The sequence below is a fragment of the Triticum urartu genome, chromosome 2 (assembly GCF_003073215.2).
Source record: "Triticum urartu cultivar G1812 chromosome 2, Tu2.1, whole genome shotgun sequence".
NCBI classification, from domain to species: Eukaryota; Viridiplantae; Streptophyta; class Magnoliopsida; order Poales; family Poaceae; genus Triticum; species Triticum urartu.
The window spans coordinates 604,295,235-604,313,788 of NC_053023.1; positions in this window are offsets into that span (position 1 = coordinate 604,295,235).

Sequence of the window (18,554 nt, forward strand, 5' to 3'; positions counted from 1 at the left end):
TTCAGGTGGCTCTTTGTTGCTTTCCCAATATTTGAGAATTTATAGAAGTGGAATTAGGTCAGATAGAGCCTCGTGGGGCCCACAACATAATAGGGTGCGACCCCCCATAGGGAGCGCCCTGTTGCCTTGTGTCTCTTCGATTGTCGTCTGGTCTCCTTGATACGTCTCCAATGTATCCATAATTTATGAAGTATTCATGCTGTTATATTATCATTCTTGGATGTTTTACAATCATTTTATAGTAACTTTATATTTTTTTTGGGATTAACCTATTGACATAGTTCCCAATGCCAGTTGGTGTTTTTGCTTGTTTTTTACATCACAAAAAATCAATACCAAACGGAGTCCAAACACAGAGAGATTTTTTGGAGAATTTTTATGGACCAGAATACACAACTTGGGCCAAAGAAGTACCAGAGGGGTGCCCCGAGGGGGGAACAACCCACTAAGGCACATCCTTTCTCACATGCATGTATCTTCTCATAGGGCATCTTAAGTGCACAGAGGATTTTGTCCGACTGGTACATGTTTTCAGGCATTACATGGCCTTTGGGTAGAAAGCATCCAAATACTGTCATCACCACGTCGTAGCATTCTTTGCCCAAGTTGAATTGAGCCTTCAGAGCCATTATTTGTGAGATGGCATCCAACTGACAAAGCTCAGTGTGCTCGTGGAGAGGACGTTTTGAAGACTCCAACATTTCATTGACGGCTTTTGCAGATTCCTCCATCTCATCGCCCGAATCCCGAGCATCATCGAACTCTTGCACCATGTCTTCCACCCCGGTACCTTGCTTGTCGGTGCGACGACGAACCACCTCAGCTCTGGCATGTTGGGCAGACTCACCATGAAATGTCCACACCGTACATCCGAGCGTAAAACCACTCTTCTGCAGGTGTTTGCCCATTTCTTCCTCTGCCCTCTTGTGCCAATTGTCACACCAGACACAGGGGCACCAGGTTTTCTTCTGGTCATTTGCAAATGTGACTCTCACAAACCCCTTGGTTTTTGCTAACAATTCATTGGTCATGTCTTTCTGACTAGTGTGACCGGTGTACATCCACGCACGATCACTCATCTTGCCTACCTACACTCTAATAGGTATAGATAGGTCCATCAACATGTATATTTATCAGTTAATCTAGTTTGTCAATTTTATTACGTCCATGCAACCTACACTCTAATAGGTAAAGATAGGTCCTAATCCCACCCGAGTATGTGTAGATTGAGTACGTTCTCCATGCTCTACCCCATTCTGAGACAAAATTTCGACAGCACCTGCCCGCTGTTCCTCAAATACACGTCTCGGCAATAAGCCGAGAGAATGTGCATCCGGAGAACAACACGGAGGCGCTACCGAAATTTTGTCTCGGAATGGGGTAGAGCATGGAGAATGTACCCAATCTACACATACTCGGGATGTCCATGGAAATCGCTGGACAATCCGAATAAGTTATGGCGATAAATATGCTATTGAATGCATATTTATCGATGCAACCCTTTCGGACGGGAGACGCCTAGGTTACACGACTTAGCATGAAAATGAAATCTACTGACATGGTTAAAAGAGTGTATGAGGTGAAGGTGGATTCGTAGCTCACCCTCGGCTGTAGAGGAAGTAGTCGAACAACGGCGGGATCACAGACCAAAAACTTCTACCATGATGACTCCAAGGAGATGAAATAGCACAAATCCTGCAAATTTTACCGATCAAGTCAAGAAAATTTAGGACATCACATCACATAAACCATTGACACTTCAAACTATGAAAAAAACTTTGACCCCTCGGCTATCCTCGACCCCTCGACCTTCTTCTCTTTCCTTTTCTACTTTTTCTACTTCTTCTTGTCCATCTTCTTCTTCTTCTTCTTCTTATTTTTGTTCATCTTTCTTCTTAACCTAAACTAAACTAAATCTAAACCTAAACCTAAAAAAATAGAAGAAAAAAAACCTAAACCTAAACCTAGACTAAACTAAATCTAAACCTAAAACTAAGAAAAACTTCGACCCCTCGACCTTCTTCTCTTTCCTTTTCTACCTTTTCTACTTCATCATCATCATCATCATCATCATCATCCTCCTCCTCCTCCTCATCATCATCCTCATCATCATCATCATCATCCAAGATTAGTAGACCGACTCCTTCCTGCATCTACTACTATTACTCCACACATCGACCGCTATCCAGCGTGCATCTAGTGTATTAAGTTCATGGAGAAATGGAGTAATGCAATAAGAACGATGACATGATGTAGACAAGATCTATTCATGTAGGAATATACCCCATATTTTATTCTTAATAGCAACGATACAGGCATGCCTCGCTACCCCTTCTGTCACTGGGTGAGGACACCGCAAGATCGAACCCATCACAAAGCATCTCTTCCCATTGCAAGAAAAATCAATCTAGTTGGCCAAACTAAACCAAAGATTCGAAGAAGAAATACGAGGCTATAAATAATCATGCATATAAGAGATCAAAGAAGACTCAAATAATATTCATGAATATAGATGTGATCATAAGCTCGCAATTCATCGGATCCCAACAAACACACCGCAAAACATCATTACATCAAATAGATCTCCAAGAACATCGAGGAGAACATTGTATTGAGAATCAAAAAGAGATGAGAAGCCTTCTAGCTACAGCGTACGAACCCGTAGGTCTATGGTGAACTACTCGCGCATCATCAGAGGAGCACCAATGAGAATGATGAACCCCTCCATGATCATGTCCCCCTCCGACAAGGTGCCGGAATAGGGCTCTAGATTGGATCACGTAGTCCTAGAACTTGCGGTGTCTAGAATTGTGTTTCGTCGACTCCCCTAGGGTTTCTGGAATATCTGAGTATTGCTAGAGCTGAGAGGCGTCGAGTGATACGTATCCATTGTATCTACTTTTCCAAACTCTTTTGCCCTTGTTTTGGACTCTAACTTGCATGATTTACGGAGGTGTTTATTGGAATTAATAAAAAATATTGGCGAAAGAATCAGCTAAAGGGGGCCCACACCCTGGCCACAAGGGTGGGGGCGCACCCTCCATCCTTGTGGGCCCCTGGACCTCCACCGACCTCAACTCCAACTCCATATATTTACGTTCGGGAAGAAAAAAAATCAAATAGAAGGATCCATCACGTTTTATGATACAGAGCCGCCGCCAAGCCCTGTTCTTCCTCGGGAGGGCAGATCTGGAGTCTGTTCGGGGCTCCGGAGAGGGTAATCCGTTGCCATAGTCATCATCAACCATCCTCCATCACCAATTTCATTATGCTCACCGCCGTGCGTGAGTAATCCCATCGTAGGCTTGCTGGACCGTGATGGGCTGGATGAGATTTACCATGTAATCGACTTAGTTTTGTTAGGGTTTGATCCCTAGTATCCACTATCTTCTAAGATTGATGTTGCTATGACTTTGCTATGCTTAATGATTTTCACTAGGACCCGAGTGCCATGGTTTCAGATCTGAACCTATTATGTTTTCATGAATATATTTGTGTTCTTGATCCTATCTTGCAAGTTATAGTCACCTACTACCTGTTATGATCCGGCAACCCCGGAATGACAATAGTCGGGACACTTCCCGGTGATGACCGTAGTTTTAGGAGTTCATGTATTCACTAAGTGCTAATGCTTTGGTATGGTACTCTATTAAAAGTAGGCCTTAATATCCCTTAGTTTCCAATAGGACCCCGCTGCAACGGGAGGGTAGGACAAAAGATGTCATGCAAGTTCTTTTCCATAAGCACATATGACTATATTCAGAACACATGCCTACATTATATTGATGAATTGGAGCTAGTTATGTGTCACCCTATGTTATAACTGTTGCATGATGAATGCCATCCGACATAATTATCCATCACTGATCCATTGCCTACGAGCTTTTCACATATTGATCTTTGCTTCGTTACTTTTTCGTTGCCACTGTTACGATTGCTACAAAACTGCTACTATTACTTTTGCCACTGTTACCGTTACTTCCATACTACTTTACTACTAAATATTTTGCTGTAGATATTAAGTCTTTCAAGTGTGGTTGAATTGACAACTCAGCTGCTAATACTTGAGAATATTCTTTGGCTCCCCTTGTGTCGAATCAAAAAATTTGCGTTGAATACTCTACCCTCGAAAACTGTTGCGATCCCCTATACTTGTGGGTTATGAAGACCTTTTTCTGGCGCCGTTGCCGGGGAGCATAACTCTATTTTTTGAGTCACTTGGGATTATATCTATTGATCACTATGAGGAATTTTATTGTTAAACAAGAAAACTTCAATGCTTATGTTAGTAGACAATTGAAACGTAATCCTTACATGCTTGACCACTTGGGTGATTATATGAATAGAACTGTTAATGATCTTAAGATTATTAGTAAACATGCTTCCATGGTTAAAAATCAAGTCGAAAAAGTACTTAAGGCACAAGATGATTTGCTTAATGAGTTGAATAGTAAGAATAATGATAATGTTATTAGGGTTATGACTAGAGGTGGTAAAATGACCCAGGAACCCTTGTATCCTGAAGGTCATCCTAAGAGAGTTGAGCAAGATTCTTAGAGAACTAATATTGATGCACCTAGTCCTAGTAATAAAATGAAAAAGAAAACTGATAGGACTTTGCATGCTGCTAGTGAACCTGCTATGGACACACCTGAGAATCCCAATGATATTTCTATTTTCGATGCTGAGACACAATCTGGTGATGAACATGAACCTAGCTAGTTATAATGTTAATGATGATGTTCATGTTGATGCTCAACCTAGTAATGATAATGATGTAGAGACTGAACCTGTTGTTGATCTTGATAACCCACAATAAAAGAATCAACGTTACGATAAAGAGACTTCATTGCTAGGAAACATGGTAAAGAAAGAGAACCATGCGTTCAGAAACCCATGCCCTTTCCTCCTAAGCCATCCAAGAAAAAGGATGATGAGGATTTTGAGCTCTTTGCTGAAATGAGTAGACCTATCTTTTTGTGTATGTGTTTGACTGATATGCTTAAAATGCCTCCTTATGCTAAGTATATGAAAGATATTGTTACTAATAAAAGAAATATACTGAAAGCTGAAATTTCCACCATGCTTGCTAATTATACTTTTAAGGGTGGAATAGCAAAGAAACTTGGAGATCCAAGGGTACCAACTATACCATGCCCCATTAAAAGAAACTATGTCAGAACTGCTTTATGTGATCTTGGAGCCGGTGTTAGTGTTATGCCTTTCTCTTTGTATCATAGACTTTAATTGAATAAGTTGACACCTACTGAAATCTCTTTGCAAATGGCTGATAAATCAACTACTATACCCATCGATATTTGTGAGGATGTGTCTGTTGTGCTTGCAAACATTACTATCTTAACAGACTTTGTCATTATTGATATTCCCGAGGATGACAGTATGTCGATCATCCTTGGTAGACCCTTTTTGAATACTGCAGTGGCTGTCGTTGATCGCAACAAAGGCAATGTCACTTTTCATGTTAATGGTAATGAGCATACAGTACACTTTTCGAAGAAACAACCTCAAGTTCATAGTATCAATTCTATTGGAAAAATTTCAACTATTACTATCGAAGGTTGTGAATTCCCTCTTCCTACTGTCAAAAAGAAATATGATATTCTTATTGTTAGGGAAATGTATATCCCTGTTGAGGTAACCTAGCGATATTAAAAAAATTCTCCGGTTTCATGTCATTCGGAAGAAGTTTGTTAATAAGACTTGATCAACCTTGTTAATGGATTCCTTTTGATGAGCGTGAGATGGATGAATTTAGAAAGCACAACTCTCTATAACCATCTTTTACTTTCTGTTATTTCGATTAAATAAAGAAAAATAGTATTTTCTGTCTGTTTTCTAATTTATCCGTGCAATAAAAAATGTCCCGAAAATAAAAGTTCTCCAAATGCCCTAAAAATTTAGTATGTTTTTTTATAGAATATTTGAGAATTTTTGTCACTGAACACACACCAAGGGGCCTCACCAGTTGGCCACAAGGGTGGAGGGCGCGCCCTACCCCCTAGGCGCGCCCCTGTCCTTATGGGCCCCACGTGGACTCCCTCCACTTATTCCAGCACCCATCCACTCCTTCCTCTAGAAAAAATCACTCCATAGCTCAAACTCATGTTCTTGCTTGTTTTGCTGCCATTTTCGATCTCCTTGCTCAAAGCTCCATTCACAAAACTGCTTTGGGGGATTGTTCTTCGGTATTTGACTCCTCCATTTGTAACATCCCAATTTTCAATTTCGATGTTATACATAGGTCATCATATGCATATCATGTTTTAATTACATTTTTGGTTGTGATCCTAGAAATCTTAAGTAACTCAAGGACCCAAGGAGAGAGTTGGAGGTTTCACATATTTTCATGTTTGAATTTTCTCAAATTTGAAAGGAGGATCAATTTGGTTTTAATATTTTTCTCTCCAATTATTTCCAATAATCAAAATAAAAGAGAGAAGATAAAATGACTTCTTCAAAAGAGACGAATATTGGAGAAGAAATTTTAAAATCAAATTTATTTTTTATTTGCATTTTATTTGAATTAGAAAAATATGCATTTTTGAAAATTGCATTTAGGCCAGAAAAATGTTCACTTTGTTCTAAATATTAGTTTTAGATGGTGAAAATTGTTTCTAGTATTTCTTTAGAATTTTTTATATTTTATTAGGATTTTCTTCTGGAGAAATTTTATTTTAAAAAATAAAAACTTCCCGCCCGACTGGGCCGAAGGCCCAGCCGAGCAGGCTGACCCGCAGCGCCGCGCCTTCCTCCCGCGCGGGAGAGACCCAACCGCCGTTGCCGTCCGAGTCCGGCCGGGGCACGACTCCCGAGCGACCTCGGCGCCCCATCCCGCAAGCCACACCCCCTCGGCCTTTATAAGCTGGAGCCACCGCGGCCCTCCTCCTCACCTCACCCTGCCACCGCAAGCCGCTGTCCGCGCCGCCGCCCGCCACCGTCTGCTGCCGCGCCGCACTCCGTCGCACCACCGCTCCGCCGCCCACGCCGCGAGCCACTGCCGCCGTCGCTGCCTCGCTAGAGTTCCGCCGCCGCCGTTGACCGCCGTCGCCGTGAACCGGTATAAAACCGCCCCGGTTCGCCGGTTCGTTTTTGGTTTTTTTTTGTTCTTCTGTTTAGATCGGTTTTTATTTTTTTAGGGTTCGCTAGTTAGCGAACGCTTTCTGTTTAGTTCATTTTAACGAACGCGTTCGTTAGTTAGGTTTTCATAGCCAACGTCCATTCGTTAGGTTTTCTTTTTATTGTATTTTCAGCCAGGGACCTATCCGTGAATACTTTTCTCATAGATTAGTCCCTAATCTTCAAACCCTCGTTACTTTTTGCTCGTTTGTCCAAATCCAGTGAAACCAACGCCAAAATCTTCGTCTTGTTGGTTTTGACAAATTAAAATTTGGTTGCAAGCATATTTGATTTCAAACTTCTTTTGATCATAGTTTGAGTTTCGTTGCTCCGATTTGGTTGATTCTTTTTGCAAATCGAAGCTCTTTAGTTGAACTTTCAGTTTGGATCTTTTCATTTGAGTTTTACCCTTGCATCTTATGCTTGAGTGCTCATGTATGCTATTGTTTATTCACGATAGATTTTCCAAAGTGCGAAGCGTGCTACTACGAGTCACTAGGGTTTTCAGATCGTCAGCAAGGCAAGTAACACTTTGATCATATCCCTTATTACCCAGTTTTTATGCATTAGTCTCAATCCTCAAACATTGCATGAGTAGGATCTGTTTAACATGTGGGTATTGGGAAGTAGTTGTTGAGGTAGTACCTATTGCCCTTTTATTCAAACCTTGGGAGTTACTACATTACGCTTATTATACTTTGCTTTGCTATGCTCGTAGACATGGTTTGGTTTGAGTGATTCATGACAGTTGTGAGTATTATTATGAACTAAGGGTTTACTTATGGTGGCTACTTTAACACACATCTGGTGGATTGGTTTGTGGGCACCTGGGGAAATCTAGTGTTATCCAAAGGAGAATCCTGGGGTATCTGTGTGATTTTTCCTATGGTTCGCCACCCAGGCTCAAATGGATCATTATGTTATTCATGCTGGAAACTTCCGTGTGCAGCCACAAGCCACTATGGGCTCTAGCATAGTTGAGTAAGTTGTGGGAAACCTTTCCATGATGGGCTAGTAGATGTAGGGGATTGTAGGTGTACCGGCTTATCTATCGGTTATGGGGACCTCTTCGAAAAGACTGTGTCTCGGTCATCCGTTTCTCAAACATCATGTAGTGCGAGAAATTCAACAGAGGAGATCGAGTCTTGTGGGGAAAAGTGCGCAAACCTCTGCAGAGTGTATAAACTAATCATGGTTAGCCGTCCCGGTTATGGACATTTCGAGTATCTGGTGCTTGAATTTCTATGATGATCTCATCACTTTACTTAATTAATCTGTGGGGTTATTGATTATTAATTTGGGATTGATATGGGGTTACCATTCTCAATGTTTTCAACAAACTTTGTAGTTAAATAAAATATATTCCTTTGTTGTAGGGAAAAACTGGCTTTTCGCAAAAAAATGATAACCATAGAGCCTCCACCAGCCGTATATGCATATAGTTATAGCTGTTATTTGTTCATTGCTCTTTAGTGTTATCTTGCTAGCATATTCCATGTGCTGACCTACACAGGCTGCAACTTACTACGTTGTAGAGTTTTCAGACGAGGAGTAAGGTGCGCTAGGTCGTTGTCATGCACTCAGCTATGCCGTTGGAGTTGATGGACTCATTTACCCTCGAAGCTTCCGCTGTAATCTTATTTAGATGGCCTTCATCCATATTATTGTAATAAGTACTCACTTTTGAGACATTCGATGTAATAAGTGTGTGATTGAACTCTGTTATAAATCGTCGACTACTGTGTGTGTCAGCATTACCGATCTAGGGATGACACTTATACATAGAGATTTGACCGTTTGAGGTCGGATCACTACACCATTGGTCCAATTAGTTTTTGTTCTAGTGCTTTATTTATTGAAATTTTTTACTGCTGTGGTGACCTTGTTCTTGAGCTTGCATGTCAAATTTATAGGGTCCAAAGTAATTTTGATGCATGATATAGCCTCTAGGCACTTGTAGGAGTAGTTGCTATCAAATTTTTTGAGTTTGGTTCACTTTTATTTTGAGTCACTAAAAATTTCAGAAATTTTTCAGAGCAAGAAAATGTCTAGGAGAATGTAACAATGTGGTTCTTCGAGGAAGCAAGCACCGAGGCACGCGATACGTGAACCAGACCTTGATCCACCAAGGGAGGCTCAAGTGAAGCCATGTGAATGGCCATCAGATGAATTTATGGTTCGTGCGGGTTTCATGGATGGATTCTGTGCGTACGTACAAAATGCCGGCCTTGAGGACTTCTTATCAGACAGGTAAATGGGAGATATTTTATACCTAGAGAGGAGCCAAACGAGTATGAGAGAACAGCGGAGGCTGCTCGCCTCCATGCTGCTGCCCTTCAGGCAGTATCTATTGCATCTTAGTACAACCCCGACTACAATTTTGATATCCACTAGGCCAGCCGTGGCCTTACACCAACTTAGGCCAAAAGCCTAAGCTTGGGGGAGTACGTATTTCTCACCGACATTACATTCATGTTCACACAGTCATTTCAGTTGTCGGTGTTCATACTTTTTCATTGTACTATCCATGTTAGTTTATTTCTTTTTCCCGCTTTCTTCTTGTGTGTTTGATAAACCTTAAGAAAAACCAAAAAAATTTAGTTGTAGTTTACTTTCTATGCATGTTTAGTAGTAGAATTAAAAGAAAAACCCAAAAAGATTTCTCGTTCTTCTTTTGCTTGTTGGGAGCTTTCCCGTGTAAATAGTTTTTCTCATTCTTGTTTTACTTTCATCAGAAAAGAAAATACTCCAAAAATATTTCACTGTGTTTCTTTGAATTTATTTTCTTGGGGGGTCGAGAGGAGAAGACCAAGATGAAAATGTTGAGTGGCTCTCATATGCATTATTGTTGATCTAACAAAGAGCCCATATTACCTTGTCTCCTCCTTTGAATAAATGTTTGCAGATTCCAGCTTAGTCCAATGCATGTGCACTATTATTATTATACACACCGTTCGGTCGTGCAAGTGAAAGGCAATAATGACGATATATGATGAAATGATTGAGATGAGGAGAAGCTGGTATGAACTCAACCTATCTTGTTTTTGTAAATATGATTAGTTCATCGTTCTTGATTCAGCCTATTATGAAATAAACATGTTTGCAATGACAATTAGAGACTATAGTTAATCATGCCATGCTTAATTAGCTAAGAATTTATAATGGTTTACCTTGCGTGCCAACATGGAAATTAAAATGGTTGTGATGTAGTATGATAGGATGGTACCCTCCTTTCAATGATTCGAGTGGCTTGACTTGGTACAAGTTCACGCATGTAGTTGAAACAAAATCAACATAGCCTCCATGATATTTGTGTTCATGGTTATTTATATACTACTCATGCTTGCATTCAATGTTGGTTAATCTCAATGCATGTTTATGACCGTTGTCGCTCTCTAGTTGGTCGCTTCTCAGTCTTTTTCTAGCCTTCACTTGTACTAAGCGGGAATACTGCTTGTGCATCCACTTCCATAAACCCCAAAGTTGTTCCATATGAGTCCACCATGCCTACCTATATGTGGTATTTACTTGCCGTTCCAAGTACATTTGCATGTGCCAAACTCTAAACAATACAAAAAATACACTTCCGTGATGATACGTGTTTGTCACAGTAGGTCACGTTTTATGTCATGCATGTACATCCATGACGATTTTATGACAGAATCAAGATAGTCATACCTGTGCTGTCGTAGAAGTGTTCCATGACATTACCAAAATTATCATCACAGAAGTGTCCACTTCCATGATGACAAATGGCGCGTCATGGAAGTGCTTTCATCAAGGGTGACCGACACATGGCATCCACCGTAACGGGTCACCGTTAAGCTACCGGGTCCGGTTTTGGATCCGGTAACCCGTTAACAGCCTGGACCAATGGGGATTTTCCACGTGTAAAATTCTCATTAGCCGGAGGAAACACGTGTTGGATCACCGTTGGGACATATGTCATCCACTCATTGGGCAGGAGGCGCCTATGATATGTCGACACATGGGACGACCCAACAGAGGCGCATTCCGATGAAAAGGCCGACCCTTTTGACTTGGTCAAAGAGGTAGCGGGCCGGCCCACGGAAAGCCTGTTTACGGCCTGTTAGCATATAGCCCATTTACAACCCGCTAGGTCACGGCCCGTTACGGCTTACCCGAATTAGGCCCAGTAGCGTCATTTGGGCCGTCTAGTATGATTCCAGCCCGTTGTAACTTCCGGTCCATGTACGGCACATGGCGTCTTTCTGCCCATATGAGGCCATTTGTAAATCTTGGCCCATTAACGGCCCATGGTGAAACTGGCCCATAATGAATAGTGTATTGCTTTATACCCATTAACCGCCCATTAGTCCGTCGGCCGTTACCAGCCCGTTTTAACTGTCGGCCTTCTAAGGGCCCATTTATTCTTGGGCTCATTTCCAGAATTCGATTACTTACGGTCCGTTACTAGCCTGTTCAGCTTGTGGGCCAAATTCAGCTCGTGGTTACAGTCGGCCTGCTTGTGGCCCGTTAACATGTTGGGCTGTTTTCGTAGCATCATCAATTACAGCCTATTAATGGCCTATTATGGTCGGGCCATAAAACAGACGATTTCCAATCTAGCCCATTTACGGCCCATTTTGCGGCCCGTCATTGGTCCACAAATAGTACGTCCCATGGTTGGCGAAATGATTATACGTGTTGGGTTCTACGGTAGGGTGCGTCGACTGCAAATTAAAATTCGGGTGGAACAACCAAGAACATGCTACGGAGATGGATCACAGTTTGTTACCACTAGGCGCGCAATACCGTGCAGCGGAAGAAGAGTTGATGCAGCGCGCCCGCGTGGATGGTCTCCTCCTCGTCCGATCTCCCTCGAACAGCCGGTCACCGGATCCCATGTACAAGTTCGCCGGAGCGGGGCAGGTGCACCGCCTCTAATGGCATCCGTGCGTGAAGGAGGAACGTCGTGCGGCGGACGGCTAGGTCCTATCACACAACTGGCGGCGAGTGGAGGCGTCTATTCGCAACACATGCAAACCCTAGTGACAGCGCCGAAGCGATCAACTACATGAGTGTGCCACACCCCCACTTTATATAGGCATCCATCGCTGGCTCAACACTTGGGCCTCGCATGGACCCTAAAGCCCATAAGTCTACTCAGCCAGAATCAAAACACAGCTTGGATCACATCCGACCAGTGTCCTCGGATCCGACCTCGTAGGTTCCTTCCCTTAAGCGCGGGGCCCCTTAGGTTCAAGCCGGCTTGGTTGCATTTTGGATCACCTCCGAACTGCACGGTTGGTAGCGGCCCCTAGCAAGGCATGCCGAACACCAAGCAGACTATGAAGCTGGTTAGGCGAACCTGTCCATCATACTTCTATTCCTTTTGCCACACGATATATATTGCCGGGATCAAGGCGAGTCTGTCATCGTTTTGCTAGCTCGACCTCTTTCTCATTCTAGTGATGCCGACCACAAACCATATTATCTCATAATCCTTGTCGGATGGCCATGCTTATCCTGGTCGGATCACACGAGGGGCCTAGAGTATATCTCTCCTCATCGGAGCAGCAAATCCCATCTTGCTCGACCATGTCTCGCAACATGGATCTGGACAAGCCTGAAACCTACCTTTGTAACTACCCAGTCACGGAGTAGCATTTGGTCGGCCCTAAGCAGGTATATCACCATCCCGAGTACATGCGCCAGCTCAGGTCTTGGGATATAGAACATATGTTGTACTAGAGACTCACAGATGACACATCGCTGCGTCTCATAGTTGGGTCTGTCCGACTCGGACCTTATCTCAACTCGGGTCCGACTACGTCGGATCTGACTAGATCCTTCCGAGTCCATATTATCCGGTTAGCATCCAATGCTCCATGGCTAGTGAGACCAAGCCATCGACCCTGATGTCAATCGTGCCGACCTCCAAGTGTACCTTTGCCCGAAGAAGCAGTTTTGGCCTTCTTGCCTTGCTCTGCAAGCCACTTGCCACAGTTCCTCTTCCAGTGACAGGTCTCCTTGCAATGATAGCAAATGGTCTTCGAGTCTGGTCCAGACTTTGGTGCAACAGCGGAGGTTACTTTCTTCGTGCCCTTTGCCTTAACCTTTTTCTTGGACCAACTCTTCTTGAACTTAGCTGATTTTTGCACCATCAACACTTGATGTGTGCCTTTCTTAATATCTTGCTCTGCCACTTTGAGCATCCCATGCAATTCGGTGAGCTTCTTATCCATGCCATGCATACGATAGTTCGAGATGAACGTCCCATAGCTGGGCGGAAGAGAACCCAGAACCACATCAGTAGCCAGCTCATCCAAGAGCGGGAAACCCAAACGATCCAAAGCCTGCACATATCCGATCATCTTGATCACATGTTGGCTCAGTGGATCACCTTCCTTCATCTTGCAATCCATCAAGGATCGCCAGACGTTGAACCTTTCGGTCCTAGCCTGTGTCTAAAACATGCTCTTGGGACTCTCAATCATATTGTAAGCCTCAACATTTTCGAAATGCTGTTGCAAATCGGGCTCCATACAAGCCAGCATCAGACAGCTGATCTCCGTTGATTCATCAACGAGTTTCTGGTAGGCATTCTTAGCTATGGCACTAGCATTATCAGCAGGTTCCTTTGGAAGTGGATCCTCTAGAACTTGTTCCTTTTTATCATGCTTGAGAACAATTCTCATATTTCTATACCAGGTGGTAAAGTTTGTTCCATTCAGTTTATCCTTTTCCAGAATTGATTTCAATGCAAAGTTGGGTTGAGCATGTGGTGCCATTGATCTACAATAGAAAATATGCAATCACTAAGCAATGTGTTTATGTAGAGTAATTTAAGCTAAGCCTTAAATGTAAATACTCCCACTGAGGTTGGCATCCCTTTGCAAGCTCTCAGTGATTCAGGATCCGACTAGCACATGTGACTAGTGAGCTTTAGCATCACTGCTGGACAACATGCCTATTCGGTAAGCAACTCCTTGCTAATCGTATCTCTATACGACTCCTGTCGGTCGGGAAGGTATCTCATACCCCGGCCCCAACCTTCTTTGCCACAAGGCCCAAAACCGTTTTGATAGCCTTGTCAAGTTAACCTGATGCAGTGCATGTTCGCGTACGACACGAACCCTTCAGTTCAAGGACACCTAGCAGCACTCCAATTTTATGAGCCCACTACTAGACGTACTTAACGTGTGAAGGTGCAGCATCGGGAATGGAAAATTTCTTGATATTAACGAGGGATCTTTCTATCATTCTAACATGCATAGAAAACAAGAAGCATAACAATCACAAATAAAACATATATTGTGAAATAGTATGGCTCCTTCATGGATGTTCTTCCAGGCCAGCTCCGACTCCGATGACCATCTAGGAACTCCATCTTGTTTGTCACGCCGGGATGCCAAGCCACCAACCTGATCTCTATTATCCAACTACTACAGCTAGTAATGAATTTTACATAGAGTCACAAGTCGACACGCAGGTCGTTACACAATATAATGACAGCACTTTGGCTCCTGCCGGTCGACAAATATGACACGCAGGCCATGTATAAATTACACACATGCATCACATACACATGAGCCATACTAATCACATCAAACCTGCAAAACAAAGTTACACATAGAATCACATTCTACCGGTTTGAGTGATCGTGTACGAAATACAAGGCACTACGCAGAAGGCGGTCCCACCGAATTTTCCGATCTGACCGATCTCATCGATCATCGTGAGTCCGATTCGGATTTACGTTTCACTGTTAACCCCGATGGAGGATACCGATCGGTAGGGGTAGGTTGTGTCACGACCTCATCGACTTCGATCATCAGAAAACATAGCCACATCGATCCCCATGTACAGTTGATCTCATCAAGCATGCACACAGCCGATCTCATCAACGACAATAGATCTCATCTATTGCCTCCACATATCTAATATGCATACGATCTGAATTCAAATCCTATAGCAGAGGCTCTGATACCACTGTTGGGTTCTATGGTAGGGTGCGTCGACTGCAAATTAAAATTTTCCAACGCGCGGAACAACCAAGAACATGCTACGGGAGATGGATCACAGTTTGTTACCACTAGACGCGCAGTGCCGTGCAGCGGAAGAAGAGTTGATGCAACGCGCCCGCGTGCATCGTCTCCTCCTCGTCCGATCTCCCTCGAACAGCCGGTCACCGGATCCCACGTACAAGTTTGCCGGAGCGGCGCAGGTGCACTACCTCTAACGGTATCCGCGCGTGTAGAAGGAACATCGTGCGGCAGACTGCTAGGTCCGATCACACAATCGGTGGCGAGTGGAGGTATCTATTCGCAACACATGCAAACCCTAGTGACAGCACCGAAGCGGTCAACCGCATGAGTGTGCCGCACCCCCACTTTATATAGGCGTCCGTCGCGGGCTCAACACTCGGGCCTTGCACGGACCCTGAAGCCCATAAGTCTACTCAGCCAGAATCCGAACACAACTCGGATCACATCCGACCAGTGTCCTCGGATCCGACCTCGTAGGTTCCTTCCCTTAAGCGCGCGACCCCTTAGGTTCAAGCCGGCTTGGTCGCAGTTCGGATCGCCTCCGAACTGCACGGTTGGTAGCGGCCCCTAGCAAGGCATGCCGAACACCAAGCAAACTATGAAGTTGGTTAGGCAAACCTGTACATCATACTTCCATTCCTTTTGCCACACGATATATGTCGGGCTCAAGGTGAGTCTGTCATCCTTGTGCTAGCCCGACCTCTTTCTCGTGCTAGTGATGCCGACCACAAACCAGATTATCTCATAATCCTTGTCGCATGGCCATGCTTATCCTGGTCGGATCACACGAGGGGCCTAGAGTATATCTCTCCTCATCGGAGGGGCAAATCCCATCTTGCTCGACCATGTCTCGCAGCATGGGTCAGGACAAGCCTGAAACCTACCTTTGTAACTACCCAGTCACGGAGTAGCGTTTGGTCGGCCCAAAGCAGGTCTATCACCATCCCGAGTACATGCGCCATCTTGGGTCTTAGGATATAGAACATATGTTGTACTAGAGACTCACAGATGACACGTCGCTACGTCTCATAGTTGGGTCTGTCCGACTCAGACCTTATCTCAACTCGGATCCGACTACGTCAGATCCAACCAGATCCTTCCGAGTCCATATTATCTGGTTAGCATCCAATGCTCCATGGCTAGTGAGACCAAGCCATCGACCGTGTCATATGCTAGTCTAGTCGGCTGCGCGTCCACACAACCCTTTCGACTAGGGACCTTTTAGGACGTTGATCATACAATGCATAGTCCCACAAACAAGTCACATACTTGCTGACACACATCATTGATAATGTCCAAGGACTATCTTTATTCATAAACACATAGGAAATATCATCATACATGATTGCCTCTAGGGCATATCTCCAACAATACGGCTCGTAGATGGCCCATAGATGAGACGGCCCGTAGAAGGCCCATGGATCCTATGGCCCATAGAAGGCCCATGGATCCTGTCGTGGAATTGTCACGACAGATGTCCTAGTGTGAGGACTTAGTCGTGAGGCCAACACATCTATGTGGTAGCTTGAGAGGGGTTGATCGGGACGAGAGACGCGAGGCGGATCATCACACAAGACAATGATTTAGACAGCTTTGGGCCCCGGGAAACATCATCCGGAATAGCCCTACATGATGTTTGTGGCTAGGTCTCATTATGCTCATGAGGGAGTCGCCGGTAAACCGGCTCTTTGTGTCTAGCCCTAGAGATTGTTTCTTCTTGCTTGTCCCTCTTGGGAGCCCTGCCCCTCCTTATATAAGTTAGAGGGGCGGGTTACATGTGGATTCCTATTAGGATTAGGACTAGTCTACCTTCTAATACAAACCGGATACAAATCCAGGTTTTAACTCCTTGTAGGTAAATATTCCTCACGCTTTTGCTCTTAAACCGGACCACCATTAACATAAACCGGCCTTCTGGGCCTTGGGCCTTGTCATCCGTCTATCATGCCCGCCGGATTACCAGTGAGTCATAATGTTCAGACAGGTTGCTTGTAAACCATCTCGTCAGGGCGGGTCGCCAGTGAATCGCCAAGTGTCAACTGGGTCTCAAGTAAACCGCCAAGCCCGACCAGGTCATATTTTCGGCAGGGTCATACCGCGGGGTATATCCCCGACATTAGCCCCCAGTTTAACTTGGATTTATCCATGTTAAACTGATCTACAATATAAACACAAGAACAAATTTGACAGGTTGTGCTCCGGGATAAATATTTTGTAAGCCGGCACCTGATTATCCTTAAGTCCTTGTCATTTCCTCCTAGAAAATCTGGGTCAGTAGACTAGCTTCATAATCAATTTAGCTTGTAGAAAAAATGTTGTAAATAAAGAATCCATTTGACTCGGCCTTCAATGCTCTGACTTGAAAAAATATTGGTCTTCAAATATTCAACTGATATTTAGCCGGCTTGAAGATGTAGGACTTGCCGGTTTATGATTACCACCATTGCTGGGTTATAAAAACTGATAATTCTAGGTCATGATTGTTGCCAATGCCAGTTCATGATTGTTGCCAATGCCGGTTCATGATTATTGATGACACCGAGTTATGATTGTTGCAGACACCGGGTCATAATAATTGGTGACGCCGGGACAATCTGGTTTGCCCAAAACAGAGAATTTGAAAATATTTCTCCCTTATATCCGTGTTACCTGTAGCCCCCAAGTCTTGAACATAACATAGTGATGATTTGAGACTTGTTTCCGTATAATTACTGCCACTTTGAAGAAATCCATGTTGTTCATCTCAGTCACTAGTAAAAACTGAATACTCCATATATGTAGCCCCCAAGTGCCGGGTTGTCATGCTTGCAGCAGCCTGGGACTTGTAATTTGCCTTATACTCATAAAAAACTTTCCACTAGTGTAGCCCCCAAGGGCCAGGTCATTATGCAATAATGAGCAGGGACTATGTAAATATAATCATGTAGATTTGAGCAGTAATGTGTAGCCTCCATCGTAGGGCTTGAACCCACGTCCACAAGGTTAAGAGCTTTGTGCTTTATCAACTGAGCAATGGACCCTTCAATATAATGGATTTAACTTGTGTACCTTGAATTGTTGACAGGACCATTGGTAGCCCCCAAGGGCCGACTCATTATGAAGTGATGAGTCAGGTCTTCAATAAGGCCAGTAAAAATGACTTTGCATTAGCCCCCAAGTGTCATGGTGCATGCTTGCAGCGACATGAGACTTGCGTATTTGATGTAATCTCAACTTGAATAATGTATCCCCCAAGTGCCGGGTCGTAAGCCTGCAGCAACTCGGGACTATTCCTTCAATTGTAGAATAAATCATATCCATTGATAATATGATAGCCATTGCGCTAAAGCGACTTTGAAAACCTTAATCATAATACTGGTTATTGATAACCATGATAAAAATCCAGCCATGTTGGCTATTTAAAGA